The sequence below is a fragment of the Lynx canadensis genome, chromosome B4 (genome assembly GCF_007474595.2).
Source record: "Lynx canadensis isolate LIC74 chromosome B4, mLynCan4.pri.v2, whole genome shotgun sequence".
NCBI lineage: Eukaryota > Metazoa > Chordata > Mammalia > Carnivora > Felidae > Lynx > Lynx canadensis.
In genome coordinates this window covers 136908321-136923172 of record NC_044309.1, presented here as the reverse complement: position 1 = coordinate 136923172, position 14852 = coordinate 136908321, and the positions used below count along the sequence as shown (strand labels likewise).

Sequence of the window (14852 nt, the reverse complement as noted above, 5' to 3'; positions counted from 1 at the left end):
TTACGCCGCACGGAGCAGCGCGTCTGTCCCTGCCTGTTGGGGGTCACGAGACTTGCCAGCCGCGGACACCCCGGGAGTCACTCGCGAGAATTAACTATTTAGGAAGCTTGCTTCAGAAAAGGAACATTCCTAGAGCGATGGTTCTTAACCTTTTTCGGTGGGGGAGGGGTTTATGGCTGTTGAGCATTTGAAAACCTAAAGGTTTGTGCATCCGTGCTCGTAGAGGACAAGTTCGCATACGATTTCCCGTGCGTGGGAGCCCTCCCTAAAAGCCCATCCTCGGACCACTGTGTTAGAGACTCCTTATGCAGCTCGATTGCACACACAAGGGTTAAAGAAAGGTGGTCCCTCGGGCGCCTAGGTGGCTCGGCTTTTGACTTCAGCTCGGGTCATGATCTCCAGCCCCGCCATCGCCATCGGGCTCTGTGCTGACAGCTCAGAGCCTGGAGCCTGCTTCAGATTCTGTCCCCCCACGCTCTCTGCCCCTCCCCCACTCGCATTCTGTCTCACTCAATAAACATTTTTTAAAAATTAAAACAAAAACCAGTGGTCCCTGCGTTGGCCATTTAAAAGAAAGCCTGATGTATTCCCTGCCCTTACGGTGACTTCCCCTAGGAATCCAAAAAGGTAGATGTTGCCAGATGTTTGGTTTTCCCCCTGAGGATAGATAATGAAAAAAATGTCCAGCCAGGAAACTGGATTAGTTGTTGCCTGAATTTGTCTCACTGTCCTTGTTAATTGTATGTGTAACTAGCCCAAGAACGTTGACTAATCATGTGCCATCGCGTGGGCCTTAATGCCATGCTCATTAGCGGTTTTGTTTTTATCAGTTTTTGTAGTACAGCTCCTTCTGGGTGATACATGACTTATCAGAGCTATCCGTTTGGTTAGTGCCGGAACCCAGGTCTCACTTCAGCCTGACGTCCCATTCCACAAGCCCTTTCAACAACCGTTGAACACCTGCCTATGTTGGGGACTCCACAGATGTTTGGTGCCGAGCCAAGTGGCCACTCATGTCTGCTGTCTGTCCCAGGTCAGCCTTCCTATTCTTTACAGGGACTGTCCTAGACTCTCCTCGCTTAGACCTTTCCAGCCACCTTCCTCCCTGTTCCACCTGCCAACCCCCAGTCTCACCTCACTTCATCTGTAGTTGGGTTGTAGGCACCCAACCAGTTACTAAAAGAACAAATCCATCTGTTTCCTTACTGAGAGAGATATTATCCCAGACTTTCCTGATCTGATCAGCAGCTTGTGAGTCTTCGTATTTGGTTCTGTGTGAAGCTCATTCATCCCAAAATGTCTCTAGTGTCTGTTTGTTTATTTATTTATTTATTTATTTATTAACATTTTTATTTATTTTTGAGACAGAGACAGAGCAGGAGCAGGGGAGGGGCAGAGAGAGAGGGAGACACAGAATCCGAAGCAGGCTCTGGGCTCCAAGCTGTCAGCACAGAGCCCGATGCGGGGCTCGAACCCACGGACCATGAGATCATGACCTGAGCCGAAGCCGGACGCTTAACTGACTGAGCCACCCAGGCGCCCCTCTAGTGCCTATTTAAAAAAAAAAAACAGATGGGGCGCCTGGGTGGCTCAGTCGGTTAAGCGTCCGACTTCGGCTCAGGTCACGATCTCGCGGTCCATGAGTTCAAGCCCCGCGTCAGGCTCTGGGCTGATGGCTCAGAGCCTGGAGCCTGCTTCCGATTCTGTGTCTTCCTCTCTCTCTGCCCCTCCCCCATTCATGCCCTGTCTCTCTCTGTCCCAAAAATAAATAAACGTTAAAAAAAAAAAAATTAAAAAAAAAAAAAAAAGACTGTGCGAGTGGGGGAGGGGCAGAGAGTGAGAATCCCAAGCAGCCTCCTTGCTGCCGGAGCTGACCCCGACTCCAGGCTCGAACCCACAAAGCCACGAGATGATGACCTGAGCCGAAACCCAGAGTTGGATGCTTAACTGACTGAGCCCCCCAGGTCCCCCTCTAGTGCCTTCCTGTAAATTGAACGGTAATTGTTAACGTGAAAGTAGAAAGGCTAGATTACTTGATCTGGGTTGTTACCACCTAAGAGACAGACAGCTTAGGTAAGTAGGGGTAGCCTTTCGCGCAGGTACAGGTGACCCTTGAACAACGCAGACTTGAACCATACGGGTCCACTTAGGTGTGGATTTTTTTCAATAAATACAGTGTAGTACTGTATTTTTCTGATGACTTTCTTAACACTCTTCTGTCTAGCTTATTTTAGGCTAAGAATACAGTGTACAATGTGGATACAAGCTCTGTCAATGGTTAATTGACTATGATTTGAGTAAGACTTCCAGTCAACAGTGGTTCGGTTTTGGGGGAGTCAAAAGTTATACTTGGATTTTTGACAGGGGAGGCTGTCAGTGACCCTTACTCCCGTGTTCAGGGATCAACTGTATTTACCATTGAAATGTAGCGAGTTAAAATCACAACTTTTATTCTGGAAATAATACAAAAGTTTTCTTGTGAGGCGAAGCAAAATAGTACATTTACTTCTTAATTGCGAATTGTAGCGTGAGGTGATGGATGCCTTTCTAATGCAAATAAAAAGATTTATGCATTTAATAGCACTTTGGCTGACTTGCACATTATGTGTTAAAATTCCCTGCTTACTGAAATGACAGCGTTAAACTGGCTATAACTCAGGAGAATAGAGGCAGTTTGCACACAGACCTCTACCTCCATTGAATTTGGCTGCGTCCATTTAGTGAAGGTCTTTGGGAAATTTATGAAATAGTTCTCCAAAGGTGTTAGACAGTATTTCTGAAATCCCTTTCACTTTGCTTAACCACCGAGGATTTTTATGGTTGCCCAGGCTGGGTCATTTTCTTATGTTCAGTTAATAAATACCCACACCTGTTGGTTTCCCTGCTTCACCTAATTCAAAACGAGTTCATTTAGCCCTGCCTTTGTGCTGCTTGAGTTCCACTAGCGGACAGGAACCGCCACTGGGTTGGCTTCACACTGTGATCAAGTCATTAACGTCGTGGACAATTGAAGTCTAGTTTAACCCGGTGAAGAAAATTGCAAGATAAGATCTGTTGAATGGCCGCTGTGTCCTGGCCTCTGGTTCAGGTAGACTTGAACTTTGAGATTGGAATCATTCTCTATTAGGACGTAACAGAAAGCGCGGTTCAACGGGAAGCCTACAGGGCCACTCTGCTCCCGATGTTACGGAATTCACATATGAGATGTACCGTCAGCCCCGCAGTGGGGCTGCTGGTGTGGAGTAGGGCTGCAGAAGTTCCCGACTAATAGAAGCCACCACCTCCTTTGTATCTGCAATGGCCTATTCATTTATTTTTAAGGAGGCTTCATGCCCCGTGCAGAGCCCAATGTGGGGGCTTAAGCTCACAACCCTGAGATCCAGACCTGAGCGGAGATCAAGAATCAGATACTTAAGCGACTGAGGCACCCAGGTGCCCCTGCAGTGACCTCTTTATTATTTTTTTAATTTTAGAGAGCATCCAAGCGGGAGAGAGGAGCAGAGAGAGAGAGAGAGGAGAGAGAGAGAGAGAGAGAGAATCCTAAGCAGGCTCCACACTCATCACGGAGCCTTCCACGGGGCTTGATCTCACGACCCCAAGATCATGACCTGAGCTGAAATCAAGAGCCTGATGCTCAACCGACCAAGCCGCCCAGGTGCTCTTTAAATCTAGAAATGACCTCTTAAAATCTAGAAGTGTACTTGCACCTTTGTCTTTTATTTTGGGTCATTTGTCGAAGAGAATTTGTGCCCTGTCCTGGAGTATCTTTTATCTAAAGAAAAAGGGGAAAAGAGGTTAGAACAAACGGGTAGAGAGCAGGCAGTGCCGAAAAGAATATCACGTGCTGCTTTCCTCATCCCATTCTTCAGTTCCCTAGGAGGGTGACTGAGTATTGATAAAACGATATCCACGGTCAGGAGGAGGTAGGTGCTAAAAGCAGCAGAATGAAGAATTTGGGGTCGTTATTCCCAGACCATAGAGCATGGAATTCTTAAATGATTGTGCCCCCAAACGCCATAGTTCTTAGAAGATACGCATTTCCCCGGACTCGTCTGAGGTCCAGAAATCCACAGGGTGATGTGTCTCCAACAGACACTCCCCAAGAGCCTTGTTTCCTCCCATGCTGCTTCTTGCCTGAACTTGAAGCTACTGGGAGCCCTCCTCCTTTAGTTGTTGGGAAGGCAGAGGCTATCCAAAGTGAGAGAGGAAAGGGAGATGAATAAAATCCGGAGACGAAGAACATGAGCTCTGGCATTAATTGCCCCTTGATTCCCGAGCAGGCTGCTTGCCAGCTGGATGGCCTTGGACAAGCTATTGAACTCTTGGACAAGAGCTCACTCAGTTTCCTCATCTGTAAATTGAAGGTAGTAATAATGCCTTCGTTAAGTTGTAAGGATTGAATGGGAATATTAAAGGTTTTTAATTGTTTTTTTCTTTCTTTTTTACATGCTTATTTTACTCTTGAAAGAGAGAGGGTATGTGGGCGCAAGCGGGGGAGGGGCAGAGGGAGACAAAGGATCCGAAGCAGGTTCTGCTCTGACAGCAGAGAGCCCAGTGTAGGGATTGAGCTCATCGTGAGATCGTGACCTTTGCCCAAGTTGGACGCTTAACTGACTGACCCATCCAGACACCCCTAAATTATTTTTTCTAACGGGATTCTTGTTTTAAAAGATTTTAGTTACAAAACGATAGTTTCCTTTTACTAATCAAAAACGTACCATTCAGAGGTTTTGGCTTCCACACCATAACTAATGTAATTCACCGGGTTCTTACGATTCGAGCTGAAAGCAAAGAACGGTGATGTTTTAACTCGAGTAGTTTTATTGTTAGATTTATGATTTCCAGTAGGTTTTTGGAACGTTGCCCAAGGGCCGGAGACTCCCTATCCCCCTTTATAGATTCTAGACTAGATCTTTCGATGTCGACACGTTTGGTTTCATAACAAAAAAGTGTCAATGATTCAACTGGGATTTAGCTAGATTCTCAAGACTTTGAGCAGTGCCTGACTTGCTTCGTCCCAGAGACTCCACTCCATCAGGTGCTCCCAACATGTCACAGCTTTTGTGTTTTTCACATTTCAGACATCAGTACAAAAGGATTAAGACAAACTGCTACGTCTTGTACAGCTGTTACTTATTTTCTCGTGAGGCTTTACGGTCTCTGAAAACGCAGTAGCGGTATTTAGCATGTTTAAAAAAATGCTCGAAATACCATGAATTGTATAGAGTAGCCTATTGTATCATGTTTCTGGGAACAAAATTTTGCCAACAAGAATTAAAAGAATGAAAGGAAACCGTCAGGAGATATTGTGGCCCAATGATGGCAGAGGCAAAAATTGTTCTGGGCTCTGAAGCGGGAGAGATCCCCGCAGAGGGCGTGATGAAGGACGCGTTCCCAGCACTGGGGCTGAGTGGCCTCCAAGGTGAGTGGGTTTCGCGTACGTGGAAAGGTGGCAGAGGTGGCGACGGAACGGTGAAGTGACTAAGGTGCACGAGTCTTCGAGACAAAGCCAGAGAGAGGCCGCACGAGAGCACGTCTGCCACGTCTTTGCAGAGATCCGGCTTGCTTCCATCCCCCGCCATGTCTAACGTGTTTGGAATAAGACGCTTTTCTCCTTTCTGGTCGCTGGTGCCTCCGAGTGATCAACAGCGTCGAGGTTTGCTGAGCGCAGGCGCTTTTCTAGATGCAGCCGAGGATGGTGCCTGGCCTGCCTCTGAGGACTCTTCGGAATAACGTAATGCAAACGCGCTATCTGTGAGACTTGTCCTCAACCAGCCCACAGTCTTCCTGCACCTGGTCTGTCGTGGCGCCTCCAAGTTGACGTGCTTGGATCCTTCATCTGTTTTTGTGGCTCGCCCTCTCTCATTCTTGGCCTTCTTTCTGCCTGTCCACCCGCCACCCCTGCCACATACTTTTTCTCCGAGTCTGTGGCTTTCGGGGACTCTTCTGGTAAGGAGGAGGAGAGGGATAGATGCATACGCGTTTAGCAGTGAACAAATAAATGCCTGCACGTGATGTAACTGCCATGTGACCTAAGGTCGCGTCACGTGGAATATAGTACTTGAAACAAGGGAGGTGGTCTCTTCTGACTCGAGTAGGCACGAGGCGAGGCGGCATAGAGGGTAGAGGTTAAGAGTACAGGGCTCTGGAGACAGGCTGCCTTCGTTTCAGTACCAGCTTTCATTTCCTAACTTGGTGGCCTTGAGCAACATACTTAACTTCCGTGTCTGTTTCCTCATTTCTAATATGGGGAATAATAATAGTAATCTTATCTGATGGAGTTGTTGGCATTAAATTGAAGTTCTGTAATTGAAGTGCTTAGAAGGGAGCCTGGCACATAAGTACTCCATAAAAGTTAGTTTTTACAGTTGTCGGTTCCGGGAAGCATTCTTTCGAGAAGCGTGCAGACGCAGTGTGGCCGACTTCGAGGATGTGACTGTGGGGGTGAGGGGACAGGCCATGCGATCTAAGTGAAGGCCGCAGGAATCAGGGAGGCTGAGACTAGAAAAGAAAACTCAAGGTTTTTTTTCAGAGATCTGTGGACGTCTCCTCTTGTGTTTGTCATCTGTCACCGTGTGTATGGCCCCAAAGTGATGGCCTTTGTAATAGTCTTGGAGGAGGTGAAGGAGGCAGGGGGGATAGGGGTGACAGGTGTATTTCCATGATCACGTCAGAGTCCAGATTCCAGTTCTGTCCTCACCACGTTTGACCTGCAGCTTTACTCACATCTTTGGTAGCTCAGTTTATTGATCTGTAAAATGGAAATAATAACGACTTGTGCTGTTTTGATGGAAAGAGGTGCCAGGGATGCTAGCGGTTTGTAGTGGGGCAGAAGGGTACCTGCAGGTGTCCGAGATCTGGCCCTCAGCCTGGCAGGTGTAAGCTTCTGTTAGTAACTTGCCCACAGGAGATTTTGGCGACAGACTGATGCTAATTTCTCTCTTTCAGCGCTGGAGTAGTGGCCCCCAAAAGATGTATCCATGGTCCTCGTTTCCAAATAAAGTAGCATTTACAAATCCCTGGGATTAAGACTTGCTGTCTTGGGGTGCCTGGGTGTGGCTCAGTCGGTTAAGCGTCCAACTTCGGCCCAGGGCATGATCTCGCAGTCCGTGAGTTCGAGCCCCGCGTCGGGCTCTGTGCTGACAGCTCGGAGCCTGGAGCCTGCCTTGGATTCTGTGTCTCCCTCTCTGCCCCTCCCCACTCATGCTCTGTCTTAAAAATAAATAAAACATTAAAAAAAAAAAAAAAGACTTGCTGTCTTTGCGTGGCTGTTGTTCAAGCTGCTGTGATGGACCGAGGAAACAGAACATATCCCCCTCTTAGGTGTTTGTTTATGTTGATATTTCCTAATACATCCTGTGGATCAATATTCAACCATACAAAAGGAGATACAGAGAATAATGTCTTATCTCTTGATCTCAAAGGGGGCTATGTGGATATATCTCCTTTCTGATCATTCATTTAGCTGTACCCTTATGATTTATAAACTTTTCTCTGTATATCAAACTTTGATTTAAAAATTTTAGGGGCGCCTGGGTGGCGCAGTCGGTTAAGCATCCGACTTCAGCTGGGTCACGATCTCGCGGTCCGGGAGTTTGAGCCCCGGGTCAGGCTCTGGGCTGATGGCTCAGAGCCTGGAGCCTGTTTCCGATTCTGTGTCTCCCTCTCTCTCTGCCCCTCCCCAGTTCATGCTCTGTCTCTCTCTGTCCCCAAAATAAATAAACGCTGAAAAAAAAAAATAAATAAATAAAAATAAATAAAAATTTTACCTACTGGGGCGCCTGGGTGGCTCAGTCGGTTAAGCGGCCGACTTCGGCCCAGGGCATGATCTCGCAGTCCGTGAGTTCGAGCCCCGCGTCGGGCTCTGGGCTGATGGCTCAGAGCCTGGAGCCTGCTTCAGATTCTGTGTCTCCCTCTCTCTCTGCCCCTCCCCCGTTCATGCTCTGTCTCTCTCTGTCCCCAAAATAAATAAACGCTGAAAAAAAAAATAAAAAAAATAAAAAAATAAAAATAAATAAAAATTTTACCTACTGGGGCGCCGGGGTGGCTCAGTCGGTTAAGCGGCCGACTTCGGCCCAGGGCATGATCTCGCAGTCCGTGAGTTCGAGCCCCGCGTCGGGCTCTGTGCTGACAGCTCAGAGCCTGGAGCCTGTTTCAGATTCTGTGTCTCCCTCTATCTGGCCCTCCCCCGTTCATGCTCTGTCTCTCTCTGTCTCAAAAATAAATAAACGTTAAAAAAAAATTAAAAATAAAAATAAATAAAATAAAAATAAAAATTTTACCTACTGAAAACCCTAAAACATCTTTCCATCCCTGAATATTCTCTTGTGATTTCCTCACCTGAATGTCTTTCCCTCTTCTCTGCTTATCCCAAATTCGTCTTCATCTGTCAAAGCCCGCCTCACCTCCTTTCCTGAGTGCTCCGCCTTTTTTTTTTTTTTTTTTTTTCTTACAGTTCTGTTATTCATTTATTCATGTATGCCTTCATTCGTCCATTCAATGGCATTTATCAAGATGGGATTAAATATGAGACTTGGCCAGGCCCAGGTGATACCTTTGCTGTCAGGGGGAGTGAGAGTCGGCCAGGAACAGACAGGGAAGCAGAGATGGTCTTTCCTGGCTGGCTCTGCTGAGTGCCCCAACTTTTGAGGAGTCCCCACTCAGAATCCCACAGCTGTATCGATCTCCTGCTCCGTAGCATCTTTATCTGCGGCGTGATGGCATTTAAAATAAGAGTGTGGGGGCACCTGGGTGGCGCAGTCGGTTAAGCGTCCGACTTCAGCCAGGTCACGATCTCGCGGTCCGTGAGTTCGAGCCCCGCGTCGGGCTCTGGGCTGATGGCTCGGAGCCTGGAGCCTGTTTCCGATTCTGTGTCTCCCTCTCTCTCTGCCCCTCCCCCGTTCATGCTCTGTCTCTCTCTGTCCCAAAAATAAATAAAAACGTTGAAAAAAAAAATTTTAAAATAAGAGTGTGTATGGTGGGAGTGTGAACACGTGACCGTAGAGCCTCCCCGTGTACATTGAAGATCCTAGAGCAGTGGGTTTCAGCTTCATGGTCCCTTGTTCTCCAGAGGCCTTAAAGATGTGGTAATGGGTCTAGTCAGCTTAAGACAACCAGGGACATTGCTGGGGTTGCAAAATGAGTGAGATGGGGTCCCTGTTGACAGGGATTCAGAATCTAGAGGGGGGATGCAGTCACAACCACAAAATGGCGATACGATATGCTAAGTGCTACGATGCAGACACTGTGTGTGTGTGTGGGGGGGGAGCATACACTTCAGCACACGTGACACTCCAGAAAGTCTTGTCTCCAGCCACAACACGCACACACATACACTCACACGCTCCCCACAACAAGTCCTCACAGGTCGATGTGAATGTCAGGTTCTCCTCTTGGTTGAGATTTTATCAGCTCAGTATGGTGATTCTAGATGTTACCTGCTGATCACATCTGACCGGCCTACTGTCTTTGATTTTTGGAAATGAAGAATTTATAAGTTAATAAGTGTACTTTGGCAGATGAAATCTTTCAAAACCTAGGAGTCCACCGGGGGGAGAAGTGACCAAATGGCATAAAAGGAGTCCCTTCCCTAGCAGGCGGTGTCTCACATGTATCATCCCTGTGGTAGCTTTTGCCATGGGCTGAGCTGTGCCCTCTCCCTTCCCACACCCCTCCGGTGTTGCAGGAGTAACCCCATGACTCAGAATGGGCCACATTTAGAGTTAGCGTCTCTAAAGAGGTCATTAAATTAAAATGAGCTCATTAAGGTGGGCCCTAATCCGAGGTGAATGCCATCTTTACAAGAAGGGGGGGGTTTGGACACAGTTGCACGTACAGAGGGACAGGTGCGTGAGAACCCAGGGAGAAGGCAGCCGTCTGCAAGCCGAGGAGGGAGGCCTCAGAGGAAACCAACCTTGCTGACACCTAATTTCAGATTTCTCGCCTCTGGAAGGAGAAAATTAATTTCTGTTGTGAAGATACCTAGTCTGTAGGGGGCGCCTGGGTGGCTCAGGTGGTCGAGCGTCTGACTCTTGATACTGGCTCAGGTCAGGGTTTTGCAGTTCATGAGTTTGAGCCCCACGTAGGGCGCCGCGCTGACAGTGCGGAGCCTGCTTGGGATTCTCTCTCCCCTCTCCCTCTGTCCCTATCTACTCGTGCTCTCTCTCTCTCAAAATAAATAAACTTAAAAAAAAAGATATCTAGTCTAACAGCTCTAGTAAATGAACATGTTGAGTGGTATTTTCTTACTTGGGGAACGTAGGCTCTTTGGCACTCGGGGACCTTCACATCTTGTCCCCAGTTCCTTTTTCCAGCCCCTCCCCTGCCAAGCCTCCTTGTCATGCCTTCTGTACCCTCTAGACCCTGTAGCCTCTCAGTGTTCACCAGATACATCCTGCCTTTTGAGGTGTCAGTCCTTGCTGGGGATTCTCTCTTCCCGGGTTGCTGTTTCCTCACCTAGTCGGGCCTCTTTGAAAACCTTGCTCAAATCTGTGCTCTGTGGAGCCTTTCAGAACTCGCAGGCTGAGTTGGAAGCACTGATCACGTATTTTCACGAGACGTCCCTTCTTACTAGATTCTGTGCTCCTGAGGCAGAGGGCTTTGTCTCATTTATCTGCCTCTCTCTAGAGCCAAACATGGTATATAAGTCTGCTCAGGTTGCTGTAACAAAACGAGCGGGGTGGCGTAAGCAACGGACATTTATTTTATCACAGTTTTGGAGGTGGAAAGTCCCAGATCAAACCCTGGCAGGGTCCATTCCTGGCTAGTCGATGGCTGGCTTCTCACTAAGTCCTCACACGGCCTTTCCTCTGCACTGAGGGGGACGGCAAGAGAAAGAGGGAAAGAAGGATTTCTGTGTTGTCTTTTTACAGGACGCTGATATTAGATCAGGGCCCCACCTTTATGGTCTTATCCGGCCTTAATTCCTTCTACACCCTGTCTCCAGACACAGTGACTTCTGGGATTAGGGCTTCAACACAATGAATCTGGCTCTGGGGGCACAATTCAGTCCATAACGTGGTCGATAAGGGCTTAAATTGATTTGGAAAAAAAAAAAAAAGGCTCAAAGTGTTGTTAGTAAACACTAGTCTCAGTCTAGACATGAGCTATAGACCAATAATTCTGTTTGAATAAAGAGAATATTTTGAAGGAGAAGTGCATGTAGAATATTGAAAACCCCGAACACAAGTGGAATGAGATAACCTAGGATTATATGTATCTACCTTATTACATGTGACACTATTTGCACCGAGCTGTATTAGGCAAGGATACTCTAAGCACTGTAATTGAACTCTTTTCCAGGAGAACATGTTGGATTTCAGATATCTATAATAGCAATAAAGCTCCCAATCTATGATTTAGCTGAATTATTTCCATAATTGTTTTGAGACTCTTTTGCCAGCAAAACTCACATTTGTTCAACTGCCAAGTGCAAAAACAAATCTATGATACTTACCTTTGGATAAAATTCATAAGGAAAGAACATCTCAGAGCATGTTAGGAAGACAAAGACTGAAGGTGGAGACGGGACTGGCTAAAACTCATTATGGAGACTAATGAATGAAATTCTGATTCAGCATTTCACTTTGAGTTTGCTTATAGTAGAAACCCACATTGTGAGAGAGGAGTGATGGCGAAACAAGCAGTTAAGAAACTAAAATAGTCTGTGATACACAAAGCTATGTACTGAGAAGTTGGGGAATCTAGGAATAGTGACTTGACCTGGGATGCAGTCTACACAGATTCTAACATAGATTCTAGCTGGAGATAAGATCCTGACAGCTGTGTAGTTTGGCAATTATGACTTCCAGGTGAAATATATGGTTTGGGTGAAATACAATGTAAAGTTTGAGGATATTGGCGATATGGGGCACATCACTTTCACCAGAGAAAACTGAAGAGGTCATTAGGGGTCAGTATGCCAGTTTTCAGCTACAACTTTGGTCATGACCTTCATATGGTGCCAGATGGTGAGATCTGTGAGCTATCTCTGGAGAAAATGAATATTATCATTGTGCACTGTGAACTATGAACCCTGCTACCACACCCTAGAAGCCATGTATAGAAGAATATTGATCTCCAGTGGAAAAGCTCACAGGTTTTCTGGGCCCCAAACAAGATATCAAAGATGGAAGCACTTCTGGGATGATAAGGACCTCCAAAAATCAACTAACCTTTCATAAAAGCAACCAAAGTACATGAAACAAAAAGAGACAGAATTGGAGGGAGAAATAGACAACAATAATAGTTGCAGATTTCAATGTCCTACTGTCCATAGTGGATAGACCACCTTGGCAGAAGATCCCCAAAGAAACAGATGACTTAAACAACTCTCGAAACCCGCGAGACCTAACAAGCATCTTCTGAGCACTTCGCCCAACAACACCAGAGGACACACTCTTCTCAGGGGCACATGGAACATTCTCCAGGATAGACCATATGTTATGTCATAAAACAAGTCTCCTAAGGTTGAAAGAATTGAAATCATACAAAGTCTGTTCTCAAACCACAGTAGAGTGAGATGAGAGAGGGAGGAAATTTGGGGAATTCAAAAATATGGAATACTGAAGCAGCGCATTCATAACGAAGAGTCAAAATCACCAGAGAAACTGGGAAATACATAGAGGTGAAAGAAAAGACAATATACGAGAACTTAAGGAAAGCAGCAGATGCCACGCGTAGAACAAAATTTATATTAGAAGAAAAGTTCTCAAATCAATAAACAAAACTTCCACTCTAAGAAACGTAAAAGAGAGAGAGAGTGGGAATAAATGAAAAAGAGAAAAGAATTAGAAAAGAAAAGCAAAGACTGATTAAAAAAAAAGAAAAAAACAAAAGTAAAAAGTAGCAAAATTTTAGCTAGTCTGACCAAGAAGGAAAGAGAGAACACACAAACTGTTAAATCTGAAATGAAAGAGGAAACATCACAACTGACTTCAAGCAATAAAAGGGACTCTAAGGGATATATGAATAACTATGCTAAGAAATCACATGACCGAGAAGCAATGAACAGTTACATAAATGTTTATAATTGTTATGTCTTCTTGTTGTATTGAACCTTTTATTAACATATAGTGTCCTTCTTTGTCTTTTGTATCCTTTTCTGATTTAAAGTCTGTTTTGTCTGATATTAGTAGAGCCACTGCTGCTCTGTGCTGATCACTATTTGCATGGACTAATGCACTCTCTCATTTTCAGTCTGTTTTGTGTTTGGATCTGAAGTGTCTCTTGTAGACAGCATATAGTTGGGTCGTGCATTTTTATTTCTCGTGCCAAACTGGATCTTTTGAATGGGGCGTTTAATCCATTCACGGCTAAAGTAATTACTGATGAGAAGGACTTTGATCATTTTGCTGTTTGTTTTCTGCATGTCCTCTAGCTTCTTTGTCCCTCGTTTCCTGCATTACTACCTTCTTTTGTGTTCAGTTGACTTTTTGTAGTGAAATGCTTAAATTCCTTTCCCATTTCCTTTTGTGTATATCCCAGGGCCGTTTTCTTTGTGGTTACTGTGGAGATTATATTTAACATCCTAAAGTGACAATATTCTAAACACTATTTTTTTTTCAACGTTTTTTATTTATTTTGGGGACAGAGAGAGACAGAGCATGAACGGGGGAGGGGCAGAGAGAGAGGGAGACACAGAATCGGAAACAGACTCCAGGCTCCGAGCCGTCAGCACAGAGCCTGACGCGGGGCTCGAACCCACGGACCGCGAGATCGTGACCTGGCTGAAGTCGGACGCTTAACCGGCTGCGCCACCCAGGCGCCCCTAAAGTGACAATATGCTAATTTGAATGTATACCAGCCTAACTTCAGCAACATACAAAAGCTCTGCTTCTTTACAGCCCTGTCCTCACCCCTTTTGGTTGTTGATGTCCCCCAGATTGTATCTATATATATTGTATGCCCAAACATAAGCTGGTAATTCTTGTAAATGCATTCATCTCCTATGTGGAAAACAAAATTTGGACTTATAAACCAAAGTTACGACCACATTAGCTTTTAGAATAATAATCCTGTTCACATAAGTCTCTAAATCATGCAGAAAACAAAAAATGCATTTACAAACCATTGCTACAATACTAGCTTTTAAATAATTGCCCACGTGTTTGCCTTTATCGAGATCTTTATTTCTCTGTACGGCTTCAAGTTTCTATCTGGTGTGCTTTTATTTCACCTCACAGGACTCCCTTTAGCATTTCTTGCAGGGCAGGTCTAGTGGTAACGAGCTCCCTCAAATTTGATTTATCTGGGAATGTCTTAATTTCTCCCCTCACTTAAAAACATTTTTTTTAACGTTTATTCATTTTTGAGAGACAGAGACAGAGTGTGAGCAGGGGAGGGGCAGAGAGAGAGGGAGACACAGAATCCGAAGCAGGCTCCAGGCTCTGAGCTGTCAGCACAGGGCCGGACGCGGGGCTCAAACTTATGAGCTGTGAGATCACGACCTGAGCCGAAGTTGGACGCTCAACCGACTGAACCACCCAGGCACCCCTTTCCCTCACTTTTTAAAAAATGTTTATTTTTGAGAGAAAAAGAGAGACAAAGTGCAAGTGGGGGAGGGGCAGAGAGAGAGGGAGACACAGAATCTGAGGCAGGCTCCAGGCTCCGAGCCATCAGCCCAGAGCCCAACGCAGGGCTCGAACCCACAAACCATGAGATCATGACCTGAGCCAGAGTCGGATGCCTAACTGACTGAGACACCCAGCCGACCCATCTCCCTCACTTTTGAAGGATATAGGATTCTTGGTTGACAGGGTTTTTTTGTTTTTTTTTTTTTTTCTTTTAGCGTTTTGAGTATATTGGCCCCCTGCCTCATGGCCTTCAAAATTTCTAATAAGAAATCTGCTGAT

General features: G+C 45.8%; 2 long non-coding RNA genes across 2 annotated transcripts; one reads left to right on the top strand and one right to left on the bottom strand.

Annotated features, from left to right (window-relative positions):
• The first annotated feature begins 3612 nt into the window (after positions 1–3612).
• On the top strand, positions 3613–7018 carry LOC115517857. Its single transcript, XR_003970092.1, has 2 exons — positions 3613–3655; positions 6949–7018. It is a non-coding gene; the product is annotated as an uncharacterized LOC115517857 (long non-coding RNA).
• LOC115517856 lies at positions 6075–13089 on the bottom strand. The gene is made up of 3 exons (XR_003970091.1): positions 13011–13089; positions 12420–12422; positions 6075–6085 (listed from the first exon to the last, which is right to left on the bottom strand). It is a non-coding gene; the product is annotated as an uncharacterized LOC115517856 (long non-coding RNA).
• Positions 13090–14852: the final 1763 nt, after the last annotated feature.